General features: G+C 43.6%; 1 protein-coding gene and 1 long non-coding RNA gene across 13 annotated transcripts in view; one reads left to right on the top strand and one right to left on the bottom strand.

The window, feature by feature from the left end:
- The window catches only part of LOC115933721 (uncharacterized), a 55,716-nt gene extending 45,968 nt beyond the window's left edge, over positions 1-9,748 (bottom strand). Inside the window, exons 1-2 of one of the 2 annotated variants that reach the window (XR_008677822.2) lie at positions 9,011-9,748; positions 6,640-8,925 (exon numbers count right to left, since the gene is read on the bottom strand). This is a non-coding gene — a long non-coding RNA (uncharacterized lncRNA). Of the gene's footprint in view, positions 1-4,300; positions 8,926-9,010 lie in introns of those variants that run through there. The other variant, XR_004069577.3, reaches the window with a different exon arrangement.
- A 30-nt stretch (positions 9,749-9,778) lies between these two features.
- CLASP1 (cytoplasmic linker associated protein 1) overlaps positions 9,779-19,490 on the top strand; it is a 302,429-nt gene continuing 292,717 nt past the window's right edge. For 7 of the 11 annotated variants that reach the window (XM_055380545.2, XM_055380549.2, XM_055380548.2 and 4 more), the window contains exon 1: positions 9,844-10,023. The gene's annotated coding sequence lies outside the window, so the exon portion shown is untranslated. Of the gene's footprint in view, positions 10,024-19,490 lie in introns of all 11 variants that reach the window. The other 4 variants (XM_055380544.2, XM_055380547.2, XM_055380541.2 and 1 more) reach the window with 2 other exon arrangements.

Raw genomic sequence — 19,490 nt, 5'->3', positions numbered from 1 at the left:
CTCAAACTCCTGACCTCAGGTGATCCGCCCGCCTGGGCCTCCCAAAGTGCTGGGATTACAGGCCTAAGCCACTGCGCCCAGCCCTGATGCCAACGTTCTAAGAACAGTATAGAATGTAGTACTCATAATCATCAAAAGTCACCTCCCAAAAGTTCTTATAGTCTGGACTGATTGATGCCCATACTCTGCCTTCTATTGAACTATTTCAATTGTAACAATGAACCTAGGCAGTGGTCATCAATGACTGCCAACTTCACGAAAAGAGATAAAATTGGAAACCATGTGCCTGATAATCGATGTATAAATAGTTTTGCTGCTTTCTGATCTGAGCTCGGAGGAGGCCAAGGTGCAACTTTCTTCGGTCGTCCCGAATCCGGGTTCATCTGACACCAGCCGCCTCCACCATGCTGCCAAAGTTCAACCCCAAAGAGATCAAAGTCGTATACCTGAGGTGCACTGGGGGTGAAGTTGGTGCCACGTCTGCGCTGGCCCCCAGATTGGCCCCCTGGGTCTGTCTCCAAAAAAGGTTGGTGACGACATTGCCAAGACAATGGGTGACTGGAAGGGCCTGAGGATTACAGTGAAAACTGACCATTCAGAACAGACAGGCCCAGATTGAGGTGGTGCCTTCTGCCTCTGCCCTGATCATCAAAGCCCTCGAGGAACCATCAAGACAGAAAGAAACAGAAAAACATTAAACACAGTGGGAATATCACTTTTGATGAGATCATCAACATTGCTCAACAGATGTGGCACCAATCTGGAGAGATCCAGAGAACTCTCTGGAAACATTAAAGAGATCCTGGGGACTGCCCAGTCTTTGGGTTGTAATGTTGACGGCCGCCACCCTCATGAAATCATAGATGACATCAACAGTGGTGCTGTGGAATGCCCAGCTAGTTAAGAAGCACAAAGGAAAATATTTCAATAAAGGATCATTTGACAACTGGTGGAAAAAAAAGAAATAGTTTGCCATAAAAAAATCAAACCTAAATCACAATAAAGAACTACCTATCAACTAGCTAGGGGATAGAAGAACATGTTAATGACTTCCAAGAATACAATCAGAAAAATATAGAATGTGAGAAATATACAAGTAATTTCATTTCTTCAATAAATATATATCAAGAAAAAATGAGATGGAAGAAAATCTATATATTACAAGAGACCATAGAGACAAATAAATCGAATATTGTGTATCAGAATTATTTGGCCTGATTTGAACAAACTGGAAAAAAACAGTATTATGAGACAGGTACATTAATACTGACCTTACAGAAATAAAGAGAATCAAAAAAGAATACTATGAATAGCTAAATGCCAACAAAATAGATAACTTACATAAAATGGACAAATTCCTAGAATGACATAAACTACTGAAACTGACTTGAGAAGACATAGAAAGTCTGAATAGACTTATAATAAAGAGATTGAGTTAAGAAGAAGAAAGAAAGAAAGAAAAACTACCCACAAAAAAAAGCCTAGGCCCAAATGGCTTCACTGGTAAATTCTACCAAACATTTAAAAAATAATCAACAACGGCCAGGTGTGGTGGCTCACGCCTATAATCCCAGCACTTTGGGAGGCTGAGGCAGGTGGATTATGAGGTCAGGAGCTCGAGACCATTCCCTGCCCAACATGGTGAAACCCTGTCTCTACTAAAAATACAAAAAACAAAAATTAGCTGGGCTTGGTGGCAGGTGCCTGTAATCCCAGCTACTCAGGAGGCTGAGGCAGGAGAATCACTTGAACCCAGGAGGCAGAGGCTGCAGTGAGCCAAGATCGCAACACTGCACTCCAGCCTGGGTGACAGAGCAAGAGTCTGTCTCAAAAAGCAAACAAACAAACAAACACAGAATGCAGGCTGGGCATGGTAGCTCATATCTGTAATCCCAGCACTTTGGGAGGCCGAGGTGGGTGGATCACTTGAGGCCAGGAGTTTGAGACCAGCCTGGCCAACATAACGAAACCCTGTTTCCACTTAAAATAAAAAAAAATTAGCTAGGCATGGTAGCTCACATCTGTAATCCCAGTACTTTGGGGAGGCCAAGGTGGGTGGATCACAAGGTCAGGAGTTCGAGACCAGCCTGTCCAACACGGTGAAACCCCGTCTCTACCAAAAATACAAAAATTAGCCAGGCGTGGCGACACGCGCCTGTAATCCCAGCTACTAAGGAGGCTGAGGCAGAATTGCTTAAACCTGGGAGGCGAAGGTTGCAGTGAGCCAAGATCACGCCATTGCACTCCAGCCTAGGAGCCTGAGCAATAGAGTGAGACTCCATCTCAATAAATAAATAAATAAATACATAAAATACAAAAATTAGCTGGGCCTGGTGGCGCACACCTATAGTCCCAGCTACTCGGCAGGCTGAGGCACGAGAATCGCTTGAACTCAGAGGTGGTTGCAGTGAGCCAAGATGGTGCCACTGCACTCTAGCCTGGGTGACAGAGTGAGACTCTGTCTCAAAAAAGAAAAGTAATAATAATGAATGCAAAACTTCACAAATTCTTGAAAAAATAGATGAGGAGGGAACATTTCCCAACTCATTTTATATGGCCAGTATTATCTTGATACCAAAATCAGACATCACAAGAAAATTAGAGACAAATATCTCTTATTTACTTATTTATTTTTTGAGACAGTGTCTCACTCTGTCGCCCAGGCTGGAATGCAGTGGTGCAATTTTGGCACACTGCAGCCTTGACCTCCAGGGCTCAAGTGACCCTTCCGCCTCAGCCTCCCAAGTAGCTGGAACTACAGGCATATATCATCATGCCCAGCTAATGTCTGTATTTTTTGTAGAGACAGGGTTTCAATGTGTTGCCTGGGCTTGTCTTCAACTCCTGAGCTCAAGCAATCCTCCCGTCTTGGCCTTCCAAAGTGCTGGGATTACAGGCATTCATCACTATGCCCTGCCTCAATAGCTCTTATTAACAAAGATGTAAAAGTCTTCAACAAAATACTATCAAATCAATTTCAGTGACATATAAAAAGGATTATACATCATAATCAAGTGAGATTTGCTCTGGGAATTCATACAAGCAATGTAATGCCCCATATTAACGAAGAATAAAAAACACATGATCTACTGGGTGCAGTGGCTCACACCTGTAATCCCAACACTTTGGGAGGCCAAGGTGAGAGGATCACTTGAGCCCAGTAGTTTGAGACCAGCCTGAGTGACATGGCTAAATCCCGTCTCTATAAAAAAATTAAAAAAATTAGCTAGGCATGGTGGCACATGTCTGTAGTCCTAGCTACTTAGAAGGCTGAGGTGGGAGGATCGCTTGAGCCCAGGAGGTGGAGGCTGCAGTGAGCCAATACTGTGCCAGCCTGCGCACACACCAGCCTGGGCAACAGAGTGAGACCTGTCTCAAAAAAAAAAAAAAAAAAAGCAAATTGGCCAGGCATGGTGGCTCATGCCTGTAATCTCAGCACTCTGGGAGGCCAAGGCAGGGGTTCACTTGAGCTGACTTCAAGACAAGTCTGGGCAACATGGTGAAACCCTGTCTCTACAGAAAATACAAAAATTAGCCAGGCATGGTGGTGCGCGTTTGTTGTCCCAGCTACTCAGGAGGCTGTGATGGGAGGTTGAAGCTGTGGTGAGCTGTAATTGTGCTACTGCATGCTAGCCTGGGTGACAGAGTGAGACCCTGTCTCTCTCTCTCTCTCTCTCTCTCTCTCTCACACACACACACACACACACACACACACACACACACACACAGCAAATCAAAATCAGTCACCCCATTATCAACATCCCTCACCAGAGTGGTTACAATTGATGAACCTACACTGACACATCATTATCACCCTAAGTGCATAGTAATGTTTCTTTTTGGGGTGCTGAAAATGTCCTAAAACAAATTGTGATGGTGGTTGCACAACTTTTTTTTTTTTTTTTGAGACAGGGTCTCACTTTGTTGCCCAGGCTGGAGTGCAGTGGCACTCACTGCAATGTCTGCCTCCTGGGCTCAAGTAATCCTCCCACCTCAGCCTCCCAGGTAGCTGGGACTACATGCGCTCAACACCACGCCTAGCTAATTTTTGTAGAGAAGTGGTTTTGCATGTTGCCCAGGCTGATCTCGAACTCCTTGGCTCAAATGATCCTTTTGTCTTGGCTTCCCAATGTGCTGGAATTACAGGCATGTGCTGCCGCGCCCACCCTGCACAACTCTTTGAATGTACTAAGGTTGTTGAATTGTATACTTTAAATGAGTGAATAGTATGGTATATGAATTATATCTCAATAAAGCTGGTAGCAAAAAATTTTATAAGACAGTTGGGTTAATTTGAACAACAGGGTAGTTGATATAAAGGAACAATAGCGGTCTGAAGTTATATTTATTAAAAAAAGAATTCTTTTAGAAATACTAAAAAATTTGTGAAGTAATTTTAAAACCACTGTCTTGACCCCTTGCAGTTATCACTTTTCTACCTACTATCCTTACAACCAACTCCATACCCAAATTATCTATTCTCCCTCTCTCCAATTCCGTTCCCACTATTCTAAATCCATTCCAATCAGGCTTTTATCATTACTACTCCACTATCATAAGCAGTGGCCAGTTAGAACCCAGCAATTGACATGGTTGTTCTTCCTTGAGCCATCCTCCCCACCCAGTTCAACTGGGATTCTTTTCCTGGTTTCCTCCTATTTCAGTGCCTAAGATACCTTTCTCAAACTTCTGTCTACACTTTATATGTAGATTATTTCATGGCTTCAAATACTCTCTACATGCTCTCTCCCAAATTTACATCTCCAGTCTGGACGTTTCTAAATTCCAGACTCCTACATATCTAACTCTCTTCTTGATATTTTCATGTGGCATTCTAACAGGCATCTCAAATTTAAGCTCCAAAACAGAATTTTTGTGTCTTTTTGAGACGGGGTCTCATTCTGTCACCCAGGCTGGAGTGCAGTGGTGCCATTTTGGCTCACTGCAACCTCCACCTCCAGGGCTCAAGTGATCCTCCCAAGCAGCTGAGACTATGGGCATCTGCCACCACGCCTGGCTAATTTTTGTAGAGATGGGGTTTTACCCTGTTACCCAGGCTGGTTTTGAACTCCTGAGCTCAAGCGATCTGCCTGCCTTGGCCTCCCAAAGTACTGGGATTACAGGTGTGAGCCACCCTGCCTGGCCCAAAATGGAATTTATCTCTTCCCATCCCCAACCTGCTCCTCCATCTTTCCCATTTCAGTAAATGACAACACCATTCTTCAAAATGCTCAGGCCAAAAATCGTAGTCACCTTGGACTCCCTTCATTTTCTCACATCCTATATAAATTGTCATCAAATCCTGTGTGCCACCCTGAATATATCCAGATACGTCATCTCTCCACTGCTTGCACCTTTTCTATGCCACTTATCTCTCACCTGGAGTATTACAATAGCTTCCTAAGTGGTCCCCCTTGCTCCTCAATAATCTAGTGTCAAACTAGAAGTCAATGTGATTCTTTAAATATATAAGTAGAATTTCACTATTTTTCTACTCAATGATGGCTTCCCATCTCCCTCAGAAAAAGCCAAAGTCCTTACAATGGCCTGTAAGTCCATGCCCAATTTGAATTCCTCTTACCTCTCTGACTTCATTTCCTACTTTTACCCTCCTATACTCTGCTTCTATCACTCTGGACTGCTTTCTGTTCTTAGAATGTAGTAGGCATCTTTCTGCCTTAATGATTTCTGCACTTGTTATTCCACCCGGAATGTTCCCTGTCTACCCAAGGCACATTTCTTGTTCCTTTGCCTCCTTTAGATCTTTGTACAGTTTGCCTTCTCAGTGGGGCTCCTCTGCCTCTGGTATAAACAAAAACCTCCCTCCCTACTCTCGGCTCACCCTATTCCCCTCTCACTGCTTCACTTTTTCTTGCCAACACTTATCCTACCTGTCGTAGTATATATTTTACTTATTAATATTTTTAGTCTCTGCTATGAGGACAGGGATTTTTCCCTGCTTTGCTAAGTGTTTGGCACAGTATCGGCACACAATATTTTTGAGTGTATGAATGCTATTTATAATGCACTATATTCTCTGCCTCTTTGTTTAACTATCACTAGCTCCATGGGAGTCTGGATATGCATCCCTGAGGAAGATCAGACTGACTGAATAGAAGAATTGTCCACTCACTCTGACTACTGTTATCTATCTCTCTAAGGGAGATGAAAGCATAGCAGCAATTCTGGAGGCTCAGGTTCCAGTCAAAGCTTTGAGACCAATTAGGCATGTGGCATTGGGAAGATAATTTTTCCTCTCTGGCCCTCAATTTCCTCATCTGCCAAAAGGAGATCATTTCCTTAAAAGACCTCACAATATTTTTGAGAATATAAAATCAAAGATGAAATGTTGAGTAGGGAAGGGTATGTCTTATTAATTTCTCTACTACATACAAAGATGTATTTACCTGGCATTTTATATTTGTTAAAGGTAATAAACAAACCTAAAAGCAAACCCCAGGGTTCTTTTACAAACCTTGAAAAATGTACTTCTGTTGTGTTGTGCCCTTATACGTACCACTAATGTGACAGCAAAGACTCTTGATGTCAGCCTATTCTTTCTCCTGAGAAAAGTCACTCTTACATGTCATTTTTTTTTTTCAGTATCCTCATCCAAAGCAACGAATACTCAGTGCTTACCGGGGCCTGGCTCCAATGGCAGTTTTCTTTCCTAATCTCTTGTGTGTACATGTGGTTGGTGAGCCTTTTCTCAGCCCATCTGCAACTCAGAACCTTGATTTTCTTGCCTGTAAATTGGGGTGCATAACAACTGGCTCACATTTATTTTAATGGATTCATGGACCCATCAATAATTTACATAAAGCAGCAGTACAATGCGTGGCACATCTAGAGGCCTCCATAAATGCTTTATAGAAATGGAGTATGTATTCAGCTTCCACTGCCAGAGTTGCTTTCTGAAACAGATCTTTCTAGCTGGGCGTGGTGGCTCATGCCTGTAATCCCAGCACTTTGGGAGGCTGGATCACGAGGTCAAGAGATCGAGACCATCCTGGCCAACATGGTGAAACCCCGCCTCTACTAAAAATACAACAATTAGCTGGGCGTGGTGGCATGTGCCTGTAGTCCCAGCTACTCAGGAGGCTGAGGAAAGAGAATCGCTTCAACCAGGGAGGCAGAGGTTGCACTGAGGCGAGATCGCACCACTGCACGCCAGCCTGGGCAACACAGTGAGACTCTGTCTCGGAAAAAAACCAAACAAACCCAAAACAGTTCTTTCATCATGTTACTATGCCTAGTCAAGGACCTTAAACAATATAAAGTATGAATTTCTATACTTGGTTTCAAAATCTCCCACATTCTATTAATACTAATTTTTGAGACGGAGTCTCGCTGTCGCCCAGCTTAAGTGCGGTGGCGCAATTTCCGTTCAACACAACCTCCACTTCCTGGGTTCAAGCATTTCTCCTGCCTCAGTCTCCTGAGTGGCTGGGATTACAGGTGTGTGCCACCGCACCCGGCTAATTTTTGTATTTTTAGTAGAGACAGGGTTTTACCATATTGGCCAGGCTGGTCTCGAACTTTTGACCTCAAGTGATCCACCCGCCTCGGCCTCCCAAAGTGTTGGGATTATAGGCGTGAGCCACTGTGTCTGTCCCCACAAGCTATTAAAATTAGAGTTTTTCTTTTTTTGTTTAAGACTAGCCAAGTGCAGTGGTGAGAAGTGGAGCACAAGGAGAACAAGGAGTTTGGTCTGTAACTGGCAGTGAACAATCAAGATAACTTACTATCTCTGTATCACCCTAAAAGGATCTTGAAGAGTTATCTGTACACTCATGTTTGAAGCAGTATTATTCACAATAACCAAAAGGTGGAAATAACACAAGTGGTATATACATACAATGGAATATTATTTAGTCTTAAAAGGGAAGGAAATTCTGACACATGCTACAAGATGGATAAACCACAAGGAGATTATGCTATGTGAAATATGCCAGTCACAAAAAGACAAATACTGTATGATACCACTTACACGAGGTACATAAAGTAGTCAAATTCATAGAGACAGAACTAGAATGGAGGTTACCAAGGCTAGCTGGAAAATGGCGAATGAGAAATTGTTTAATGGGTGCCAGGTTTGTTTTGCAAGATGAAAAGAATTCTGGAGACTGGCTGCACAAGGTAAATATACTTAATACTAATGAATTATTCACTCAAAAATGGTTAAGATAATAAATTTTCTTGTGTAGATAAAAAAATTTAAAAATCGATTCCATCTTTCTCATCAAATCTTACTTTTTACTCTTTGTTTCTTTTTTTCCCATTTCAGTTAGATTGCTCTCTTCATTGTACTTTCAGTATGCCTCTTGAGCCTTTGCACCATGGTGTTTCTTCTCTGGAATGGTCTTTCATTATCGCCCATCCATTTTCAAAACGTTGCATGTGCTTTCGTTCCAAAGACATTAGTTTATAGATCCAACCAGGAGTCGCATCCTCCATGTCATCCCTACTCTTTCAAATCACATACCTCTCCCTTTTCTGCACTACACAGAAGGGCCTACACACGGCTTTCATACTTTAGCTTAGCCTCTCCGACCATACCTCCTAAGACCCTGAGGATCAGGGGGCATTATCTCATAGTTCTCCCGCACTTCTCTCCCATCCCAACACATACACTAGCAAGGAGCTCCGCACACAAGCTCCTCCAGTAAAAACAACGCACTGGGCAGTGCATCTCAACACATCAAATTACCGGCGTGCATAGGAGCCTGATGCGGCAAATCTGTGGGTCCTTCGGGATCCTTGAAGGCAGCCCTATAATTTGCATTTTTCTACGCTCCAAAACACTTTCCGGGCCAGATGCGGTGGCTCACTCCTGCTGTCCCAGCACTTTCGAAGACCCAAGACGGCGGATCACTTGAGGTCAGGAGTTTGAGACAAGGCTGGGAAACATGGTGAAACCCATCTCTACAAAAAAATACAAAAAGTAGTTGGGGGTGGTGGTACACGCCTGTAATTCCAGCTACTCGGGAGGCTAAGGCAGGAGGATCACCTGAGCCTGGGAAGTCGAGGCTGCAGTGAGCCGTGATCGCGCCACTGCACTCCATCCAGCCTGGGCGACGGCGGTGAGACCCTGTCTCAAAAAAATAAAAGCCACCACTTTCCCACTTATTATCCCAGGGAAACGCACGCGACGGAGGAGCGAAGGAGCGTTTATTTGTGGAGGCGCTCAAGTAAGAAACCCTGTTCGCTGGCCGACTCAAGGGTCTCCGAAGCCTTCTCTGGGCTGTCTCCCCTCCCCAAAAGGCAAAGAACCGTTAACAAGTTTACTTCCGGCACAAGCGTCCGCGCCTGCTCGGAAAAGGGAGCTTAGACACACAGCTCTGTTACGGGAAGTCGCAGGGCACAATTTCCTTCATTGCAGTCGCCCTGTGGGCGGACGCCCTAACCCAGAAGTGAAAGACCGTTTCCTTCGAGTATCAGACCCCGGACCAAAGGAAGTTCCACTTGGACTTTTACCCAGGGTTTCTCGATTCCTCTTTAGCTCTTCCTATCACGCTCCCTGCTTGCTGGTGCATTGTTGCTGTGGCCACTTAGTTCCGACCTTCCTTGTCTAACTCGAGTTTTGTCGCAACTTTCCAAGGGGCCTAACCACACTCGGGCCACCTTTTCCGTAAAAAAAACAAAAACAAAACCTTTACCCTACGGGTCTCCATCAGGGTCAACTAACGTTCTCCGTGAGGGGCAAAGCTCCCGGGGACTTTACGCCAGCGAAGCCTAACACGGCCAGGCCAGCGCCTGCGCGGGGCGTTACCATAGAGAGGCAGCCGCCTCTCTGGTCTCGGTTTACGCTCTCTATGGTGTACCCGGGTTGGTGGCGGTAAGAAGAAAAAGGGTGACCGCACTGCGCAGGCGCCCTCGGCGTCTCTCTCGCTCTCTCGGTATTTTTTTTTTTTTTCTTTTTTTTTTTTTTAATCCCCGCACCAAGCGCTTAACCTCATTGGGGTGGAGGAGAAGGCGGCGGCTCTCTGGTCCGCAGCGGCAACAGTAACGAAAAACAGGGCTGTAAGTACCCGGTCAGGGGGCGGAGGGTCAGACCCGAGCCCTCCCGCGGCCCTGGCCCCTCCCGCGCAGTGGCGGGCGCCGGGTCTGGGTGGGGGCGATGTCCAGCGCTGTCATCGGCTCTTGGGTGCACTTTGGGGGGATGGGGCGGCCCTGAGGTGGGAGCCTGGCGAGGAGCGGGATGCGAGGGTTGTTTATCCAACCAGTAGGTCGCTGAGCCCAGGCTGCTTTGCAGAGGGAGGGGATCGGCCCTGGGGTCAGTCGGGCTTTGTGTGCCCCTCTCTGTTTCCCTTTTCCAGACCCCACCCGGGCCCCCTTCCTAACCCGAGTCTCCCCTGCCGGGTGGGAGAAGCCAGCGAGCCCGGGGCGCGTTTGAAAGGAAGGGAGGGGGCGAGGGAGAGAAACACACAACAACTAGTCATTGGCGAGTGATGGGTGTGGAGAAAGATCCAGAGAGAAGGGGTGCCGGGAGGCGGGCGGCCCGGGCTCCCGTCCTGGGCTCCCAACCGGGCCAGACAAAAGCTGCGCGAGCGGCGCGGAGCGGAGCGGCCGGCTTGATGGGATGCACAAGGTCCCCTTGGTTCCCGGGGCCTTCGAAGAGCTTCTTTCTGAAGCTGGGAAAGCGAACAAGTGCTGAGTTAAGCCTGTGCAGACTTCTCAACTTGCCTTTGTTGTTCTTTGGTATTGGCAGAGACGCTCTGACGAAGATGAGTGTGTGATCTTGCACGTTAGCCTGGCTAGGTACAATGGAGCTAATCGAATTTTGCTTTCCGTTTTCCGAGCTGCTGGGATGAGTATGGGGCTTTCCAGAGTTTAAATTATTACATAATATTTTTAAAATAGTTGTTTGTTTCTAAAATTAAAAAAAAAATTAATGTGGAGTCTGAAAGCACGCTGTGGTGAGTTTGCAGCTGAGTTTGCAGCTGGCTGAGTTTCTGTGTAGTGGGGTGCGTTCATTAAATACTGACCATTCGTAGAACCTGTGAGCTCTTTAAACATGATACTTTCATTTGTAGATGTGGCAATGAGAGCTTCAGATTCTCTAGTCCTTTGGGAGACAGTGATGCAGAAGAGTCATAAGCGAGAAATAGTTTCACGCCGCCATGTACCTTGGACCCTATTTGGGTGCCACAGTCCGTTTTCAATTCTGGCATTAGAAATTGTTTTTATTACTACGATTATTTACGACGGTAACTGACCTCTCGATATGAGGGATCCTGGATATTGGCTCCGTTTGCTCATCAAGGGATTGGGAGAATAGCAACATTGATGTTGCGACCATATAGATAAAAAGTAGCACAGTGCCTCAGAGTACTGAATATTATTTATTTTTTACATTTGTTAAGAAATTTAAATTTGGATGATCTGGTTATCTTGTTAAATTGTGTAATACACCTTTTTAGCAGTTGTTACTGAAATCTCAGTTTCTATAATTCATTGTTTATTATGGGCTACCTTGTAACACCATTTTAGACTTCTAAAGTTTTAGTTTTTATGAAGGAGTTTTCAGCCATAGCTTTTAATTCTCCCGGGTAAGGTTAACCAAAGTCAGGACTCCTTAGAGGAGACTTTGTTGGTGGTGGAGGTGTCAAATATTGTATCTCTGTGTTACAACTGAATTGGCAAATACAGAAAAGGCTTTTGCTAAGTTTGCACCATAAATTTGTGTTAGAACGGAAAACCCAGATCTCCTAGTATGTCAGGCTTTTCAATTAACCCACAGATTCCACTTTATTTATGTAAAAGATAACAGAGGTAAACTTTTTTTTTAATTGATAGCAAGTAAAACTCTGAAGCCTGGTGTATTATGCTTCAGTAACTAGTGGGATAGAATCTCTTTAAGTGTAGTTCAGATGATGGGAACTTGCTTTTTATAGAGCAAGATTTCAGACCCTTAAAATAGTTTGACAGGGATGTTGAGAAATGATTGGCCAGAAGAACATGTAGTTTGTCATTTAAGTGTGTTATATTTTGTTTACTGGTTTTATTTATTGTTTATTTTTATTTTTGAAACAGAGTTTCACTCTTGTCGCCCAGGCTGCAGTGCAGTGGTGCAATCTCAGCTCACTGCAACCTCCACCTCCTGGGTTCAAGCGATTCTCCTGCCTCAGCCGCCTGAGTAGCTGGGATTACAGGCACCCACAACCATGCCCAGCTAATTTTTGTATTTTTAGTAGAGACATGGTTTCACTATGTTGGCCAGGCTGGTCTTGAACTCCTGACCTCCTGTGATCAGCCTGCCTTGGCCTTCCAAAGTGCTGGGATTACAGGCGTGAGCAATCGCGCTCGGCCCGTGTTTACTGGTTTTAGATTTAGATTTTTTTTTTTTTTTTTTTTTTGAGATGGAGTCTCGCTGTGTTACCCAGGCTGGAATGCAGTGGCGCGATCTGGGCTCACTGCAAGCTCCGCCTCCCAGGTTCATGCCATTCTCCTCCCTCAGCCTCCTGAGTAGCTGGGACTACAGGTGCCCGCCACCATGCCCGGCTAATTTTTTTGCATTTTCTTAGTAGAGACTGGGTTTCACCGTGTTAGCCAGGATGGCCTTGATATCCTGACCTCATGATCCGCCTGCCTCAGCCTCCCGAAGTGCTGGGATTACAGGCGTGAGCCACCACGCCTGGCCTAGATTTAGATTTTTTGCTTCCGTCTTATTTTCTTAAGTAGCTTAGTGTCTTGATTTATAAGTTGAATGAGATGGCTTCTTGGGCCTGAGACTTAAATTTACTGTTTGAGACCCATCTATTCTTCATAATCTTATACTTAATAATTTTTAGATTTTTTTTTTTATTTTGTGGTACTATTGGTAAATATAAACATTTAAGTGATTACAAATGTTAGGTTCAACTGAGTTACTGAAACTGTCATTTTTGGTAACTAAATCTAGTTGTCAAATAGTGGAAATAGTAGACAGAAGTAAAACTTAAATGTTTAAAAACAGAACATTTTAAAGATTTCCTAGAAAACAAGAGAAGAGGCTGGGTGCAGTGGCTTACATCTGTAATGCTAGCATTTTGGGAGGCCAAGGCGGGCGGGTTGCATGGAGTTTGAGACCAACCTGGGCAACATGGTAAAACCCTGTGTCTCTACAGAAAATACAAAAATTAGCTGGGGATAGTGGTGTGCACCTGTAGTCCCAGCTACTTGGGGGGATGACGTGGGAGGATCTCGTGAGTCTGGGAGGCTGAGGCTACAGTGAGCCGAAATCGTGCCACTGCACTATAGCTTGGATGACAGAGTGAGACCTTGTCTAAAAACAAAAACAAAACAAGGGAAGGATCTGTTAGTCTTAAAAACAAAAACTAAGCGAAGTAGAAATCATCGCTGATACAGTTTTTTGGTTTGTAAGATGTAATTTTAAAAAATGAACTAACTTTTTTACCCATTGCCAGCGGGGCATCATCAACAAAGTATGGGTATATGTGTTTGACTAAATGACCTCTAAAATGCCGGCATTTACTGCTTGTTTCTAGCTTGTTCTTCACCTCCCCAGGGCTTTTCTGCCGGCTTTATGCCCAGACCATTACTGCCACACAATGATTTTCCTCCTCAAATTCTTATGACAGCCCTCATCCCACCTCCCCTCATAGATCCTAAAGATCTAGCTCAGGTGTGCTCAAATGGTGACGTTTCTTCCATAACACCTTTGTTAACTTCTGTCTTGTTTCCTGCCTGGAGGTTTCCTCACTCCTTGCTGCTTCCTGTTGTATATATCACCTTCCTGCTTGCTTAGATTCACTTTTGTGCATTTACTCTTCTCTAGATCCTTGATGGCACAGAGAGTTTGTAGAACACATTGTGTGTCCTCTGTTGCTTACTAAGTGACTAAGTGACTTGTATAACTAATGGAAACTGTAGAATGTATGAAAGAATAAACAAATGTATCCTAATGTAGACTAATAGAATTTGAGCTTAGGAGGAGTTGTTAGAGGCCCAGTAGTCCAGCATCCTTCCTTATGTTTGCTACATTCTGATCATCGGTGTCAAACTGCAGGCATCTGTCCCTGGACAGGTCTTGGTTGCCAGAAATGTTTTTAGATTACTACTACAGTCTGCTCCCTCCCTTTCACGTATTGACTTTAGTTATGCTTCCTGAAGGAACCTGAATTAAGTCTGTTTCTTCTTCACATAATAGCACTTCATGTTTCCCGTGACAGTTATCACACTTCTAGAATTATTGATTAATTTACTTATTAAACTCTCTCTTGAATTGAGCATCAGGTACGAAGAAGGTACAGTTGAAGAGACATCCATGGCCCCTGCACTTCAGGGGCTTGCAGTCTACTTAGGGAGACAATAACATGAATCGATGGCTGATTATAGTGAAGGTATGCAAACAGCCCTAAATGGTTAGTCCTTTCCTGGTTTGATATGGCTCACCATGCTTTCCTTAGGCAACTCTTGTTTTTTTTTTTTTTTTTGAGACGGTTTTGCTCTGTTGATCAAGCTGGAGTGCAGTGGCATGGTCATGGTTCACTGCAACCTTGACCTTCTGGACTTAATCAATCCTCCTGCTTCAGCCTTTTGAGTAGCTGGGACTACAGGCATGCACCACCACACCTGGCTAATTTTCTAAATTTTGTTTTAGAAGTATTTTGTAGAGATAGGGTCTCACCATGTTGCCCATGCTGGTCTCGAAATGCTGGGCTCAAGTGATCCTCCTGCCTTGGCCTACCAAAGTGCTAGGAAGCCTGGCCCAACTATTCCCCCCCACCGGCCCCCAGGATGGAGTCTTGCTCTGTCACCAAGGCTGGAGTGCAGTGGCGTGATGTCAGCTCACTGCAGCCTCCATCTCCCAGGTTCAAGCAATTCTCCTGCCTCAGCCTCCTGAGTAGCTTGGGACTACAGGCGTGGTGGCACACGCCTGGCTAATTTTTGTTGTATTTCTAGTAGAGACGGGGTTTTACCATGTTGGGCCAGGCTGATCTCAAACTCCTGACCTCAGGTGATCTGCCTGCCTCTGCCTCCCAAAGTGCTGGGATTGCAGGTGTGACCCACCGCCCCCAGCCATTGTTTTTTTTTTTTTTTTTAAATGTCCTTTAAATGCAGTGTCTGAAACAAAACAGAAGATATGACCTGACCAGAATATACAGCTGTTTTCTTAGGTTAGGAAACTGAATCAATGATTTTCAAATTTCCTTGTGCATTCTGTCTCTGCCACTTACAAGTGCTGTGATTTTAGGCCAGTTAAATAATCTCAATATTTTAGTGTCTTCATCTGTAAAATGAGGGTGAGGGGAGGGCAGTGTTAATTGTAGCACCTACCTATAGGTTGTTGTCAGGATTAAATGAGATAATACGTGTAAAGTGTTGAGGATAGTGACTGGTATGTGTTAAGTCGGTAATACATGGTAGGAGTTAATAACCACGTAGTAGTAGTTGCAGTAATCAAGTCACTGGAATCTCTTTGGGACCTTGTTAAAATACAAGCAGCCTGGCCTTATTTTATTATCTTCCACCCAGGGAATTTGTAGGGGACCTGGGTAGCCACAGTTTTAACAGTCTTTAGATGATTCTTAGATGAGCCAGAGGTGGAGAACTCTGCACTTTACATTCGTGATATCATTAGCTTTTACAAATTAAAATTTTAAAATTCCCCAAGTAATAGATAAATAGATGTTCCTAAAAGATTCAAACAATGCAGATATAGGTAAAGGCATGTCTCCCAATTTCAGACTCCTGGAGAAACACCCACTTACCAGTTTGGAATGTATCCTTCCACACACTGTTACCCTTTTTTTGTAGATTTATAAATAAATGTCTTCATAATAATAATGGCCAGATTTAAAAGATAAAAATGATTTTTAATGCACTTTTACAGTCATAATCTTTGTTCCCTTCCAAGTCTTATGAGATGGGTAGGGGAGATAGCATCACGATCCTATCAATTTGCAGATGAGAAATCAAGGCCTGCAAATGAAATTCACCCTGATTGATCTAGATTGAGAACTGGGCCTTCTGTCTCTCAGCTTAATGTCCTTTTCATGTGAACCACGCTGTTTCCTAGCTACATCATCTTGGCTTATATTGAAGTTGTGGCTTATGAAGTCTTCTAGTCTTTTTGCCATGCCAATAGCTGTCAAATCAGATTTCCTCCTTTCCTTTAGTGCGTATATACTTGCTTTTAGAAAAATACTACTTTTAGAGTATTTAAAGAAAAGAATAAAAGGAAAAAAAGTAAATTCAAGGTTTTATATTTTTGTGTATCTGTTAAGATTGATCTTTTGGGGACAGAAATCTAGAACTGGCCTTGTGGCCATCTGATAGCATGGTGCGTTTAGGTGAGCCTGCCTTCATTCAGGATAGCTGAGGTCGGTGTAGGACTTTCCCTCACTACTGTCCAATTAACTCTCCAGGCAGAATCAGTTAAATTTATTTATAGTCTTACTGCAGTAATGTAGCAATAATATGGAAAGTTGAGAGACCAGTGCAGGAAAACCACATCAAACCATTTCAACATGAGCTATTACTTCCCGATATATCACTCTTTGAGACTGTCTATGTGTCCATTCTTTTTGTAAGTAATTTTAGGTCTTGCATGTTTTATGGATGGTTTTCTTATAATTACATAGTATATGTAATTTTAAGTTTTAATAGCTTTGTCATTTTGAGTTAATATGGCAAATTTTGGTAAACTGTTTGAGATTTTTTTTGGGACAGGGTCTCACTCTGATGCCCAGGCTGGAGTGAAGTGGCGCAATCTCAGCTTACTGCAACCTCCGCCTCCCGGATTCAAGCGATTCTTCTGCCTCAGCCTCCCATGTAGCTGAGATTACAGGTGTGCGCCACCACGCCTGGCTCATTCTTGTATTTTTAGTAGTTACAGAGTTTCACCATGTTGGACAGGCTGGTCTCGAACTCCTGACCTCAAGTGATGTACCTGCCTTAGCCTCCCAAATGCTGGGATTACAGGTGTGAACCACTGCACCTGGCCTGAGAATTTTGACAGGAAGATTTTCTTTTTTCTTTTTTTTTTTTTTAGCAAAAAGATACCTGCTCTGTCACCCAGGGTGGAGTGTGGTGGTATGATCATGGCTTACTGCAGCCTTGACCTTCCACCTCAGCCTCCTGAGTAGCTGGGATTAGCCAGGTGTGCGCCACCACCCTTGCTAATTTTTGTATTTTTTGTAGAGACAGGGTCCCACTATATTGCCCAGGCTGGTCTCAAACTCCTGGACTCAAGCAATCCTCCTGCCTCACCGTCCCAAAGTGCTGGGATTATAGGCATGAGCCACTGTGTCTGAGTAGTTATCTTTTTTTTTTTATTATATGTAATCCAATAGTGACTATCTTTTTTGTATAGCTTCTTTTGTGTTATTCCCTTAGGATAAATTCAAATAAGTGGGATTATTGAATTTAAGGGTATTTATGAGCTTTTTTTTGTTTGTTTTTAAAGAGGCAGGGTCTTACTATGTTGCCTAGGCTACTCGAACTCCTGGGCTCAGTGATCCTCCCACCTCAGCCTCCTGAGTAGCTGGGACTGTAGGTGCACACCAGCACATCCAGCCTCATAGTTATGACTTTTAATATGTATTGCCACTGGCTAACCAAAAATTCGTACCATTTAGTAATTTTCCCAGCAATCTAAGAATGTGTTAGTTTCACAAAAATGTTACCAACTTGTGGTGAATATAATTTAAGTATTTTTTTTGCTATTATATGAGGTGTAGCTGGTACATTTTTATTTTTCATTACTTTTTGTGTTTATTTTAAAAAAGAATAAGCAATCATGAGGGCCTTCAGTATGATGAAACTGTATGAAACTCACATTGGGTATTACATGCAGGTGGTCTCTGTTACTTCCTTGGTTTCCAATCCTGTCTGGCATGACCAAAACTATTCCATTTCTAGATGGGCATAGAGGGAAATGCAGCCTTTGCTTTGTGGGACAGATTGTTGTAGTTGTCCACATCAGAATGTGATCTTATTACATTTTTGTGGCCTACCTTCTAGTGTTTCTTTAAACAGTTGTGTGCTAGGCTCCTGTGTAAAATATTTAGTAATCAGAATATCTGTGGGTGTGGGCGATACCTGTTTTTTTTTTTTTTTTAGCAGGTTCCCCAAGTGCTTCTGGGGCTACACAAGTTTGAGAGCAGCCTCTGGGGACTACCTTTTAGCGAATTTTCTTCACAGACTGTGTCTTTCCTGTGGGTAGAGGCAGACTCTGTTACGAACAGTAGCCCGGACATGCTAACAGAGGCCTGTTGTATAGAGAAAATGAATTGCGTAGCAGTGCCTTCTTAAATGAAGAGTAGCTGGGTTCGTTCTTGGAACAATAAGCCAGTCTTTCCTAACAGAGTTGAACTGCATAAAAACAGCTCCTTCCCTGATGTTTTTCTGTGGTGCTACTGGCTGTTTTATTTAAGTTCTGGTAAGTCATAGTGTTCTCCCAGCCCAGGCCATATCCTGCTCAGCCTTTGGTTGGCTGAAAGGTGGCACATAGACCTATTGTCACACTAGCAATTACCATGAGATAGAACACTCACCATTTGCCAGGCAGTTGGATGGGTGCTAGAGGTATACTTCTGCCAATTCTTACAGTAACATTTAAAGGCAGGTGCTATTGTCATTTTATAATGAGAGAAAGCAGAGACTTGGAGAAGTTGAATAATTTGTTCATTGTCACACACCTGCAGAATAGCAGAATTTGGCTTTTAAAATCTTCAGCATGCTTTTCATTTATCCCATTTTTTTTTTTTTTCCAGCTCAGGTTGTTCTTCCTTCGTGAAGGTCAGTGGGCTGCCTTGGGGAAAGGTCTGCTGCCACTATCTGGCAGCATCTGGAAACCACTCACTAGTCAGGAGGGATGTAGAGATGCAGACTTCCCACTAGGGTTTCCACGAGGATTAGATCAGGTGACTCTACAGTCCTTTTTAGATTTGAGCTCCTGATATGAAATCTAACCTTAGACAATCCAGGTAACTGAAGACCTGATAAAGTTTTTTTTCTTTCAAGTGTTTTATTGTAGTAAAATATATGTAACATAAAATTGTCCATTTAAACCATTTTTTTGTATTATACTTTAAGTTCTAGGGTACATGTGCACAACGTGCAGGCTCGTTACATAGTTATACATGTGCAATGCTGGCCTGCTGCACCCATCAGCCTGTCATTTACATTAGGTATTTCTCCCAATGCTATTCCTCCCCCAGCCCCCCACCCCACGACAGACCCTAGTGTGTGATGTTCCCCACCCTGTGTCCAAGTGTTCTCATTGTTCAGTTCCTACCTGTGAGTGAGAACATGCGGTGTTTGGTTTTTTGTCCTTGCAATAGTTTGCTCAGAATGATGGTTTCCAGCTTCATCCGTGTCCCTACAAAGGACATGAACTCATCCTTTTTTATGGCTGCATAGAATTCCATGGTATATATGTGCCACATTTTCTTAATCCAGTCTATCATTGTTGGACATTTGGGTTGGTTCCAAGTCTTTGTTGTTGTGAATCGTGCCCCAGTAAACATACGTGTGCATGT

Source organism: Gorilla gorilla, chromosome 11 (genome assembly GCF_029281585.2).
Source record: "Gorilla gorilla gorilla isolate KB3781 chromosome 11, NHGRI_mGorGor1-v2.1_pri, whole genome shotgun sequence".
NCBI lineage: Eukaryota > Metazoa > Chordata > Mammalia > Primates > Hominidae > Gorilla > Gorilla gorilla.
The sequence above is the reverse complement of the archived record's forward strand: the minus strand, read 5'-3'. Positions and strand labels throughout refer to the sequence as shown.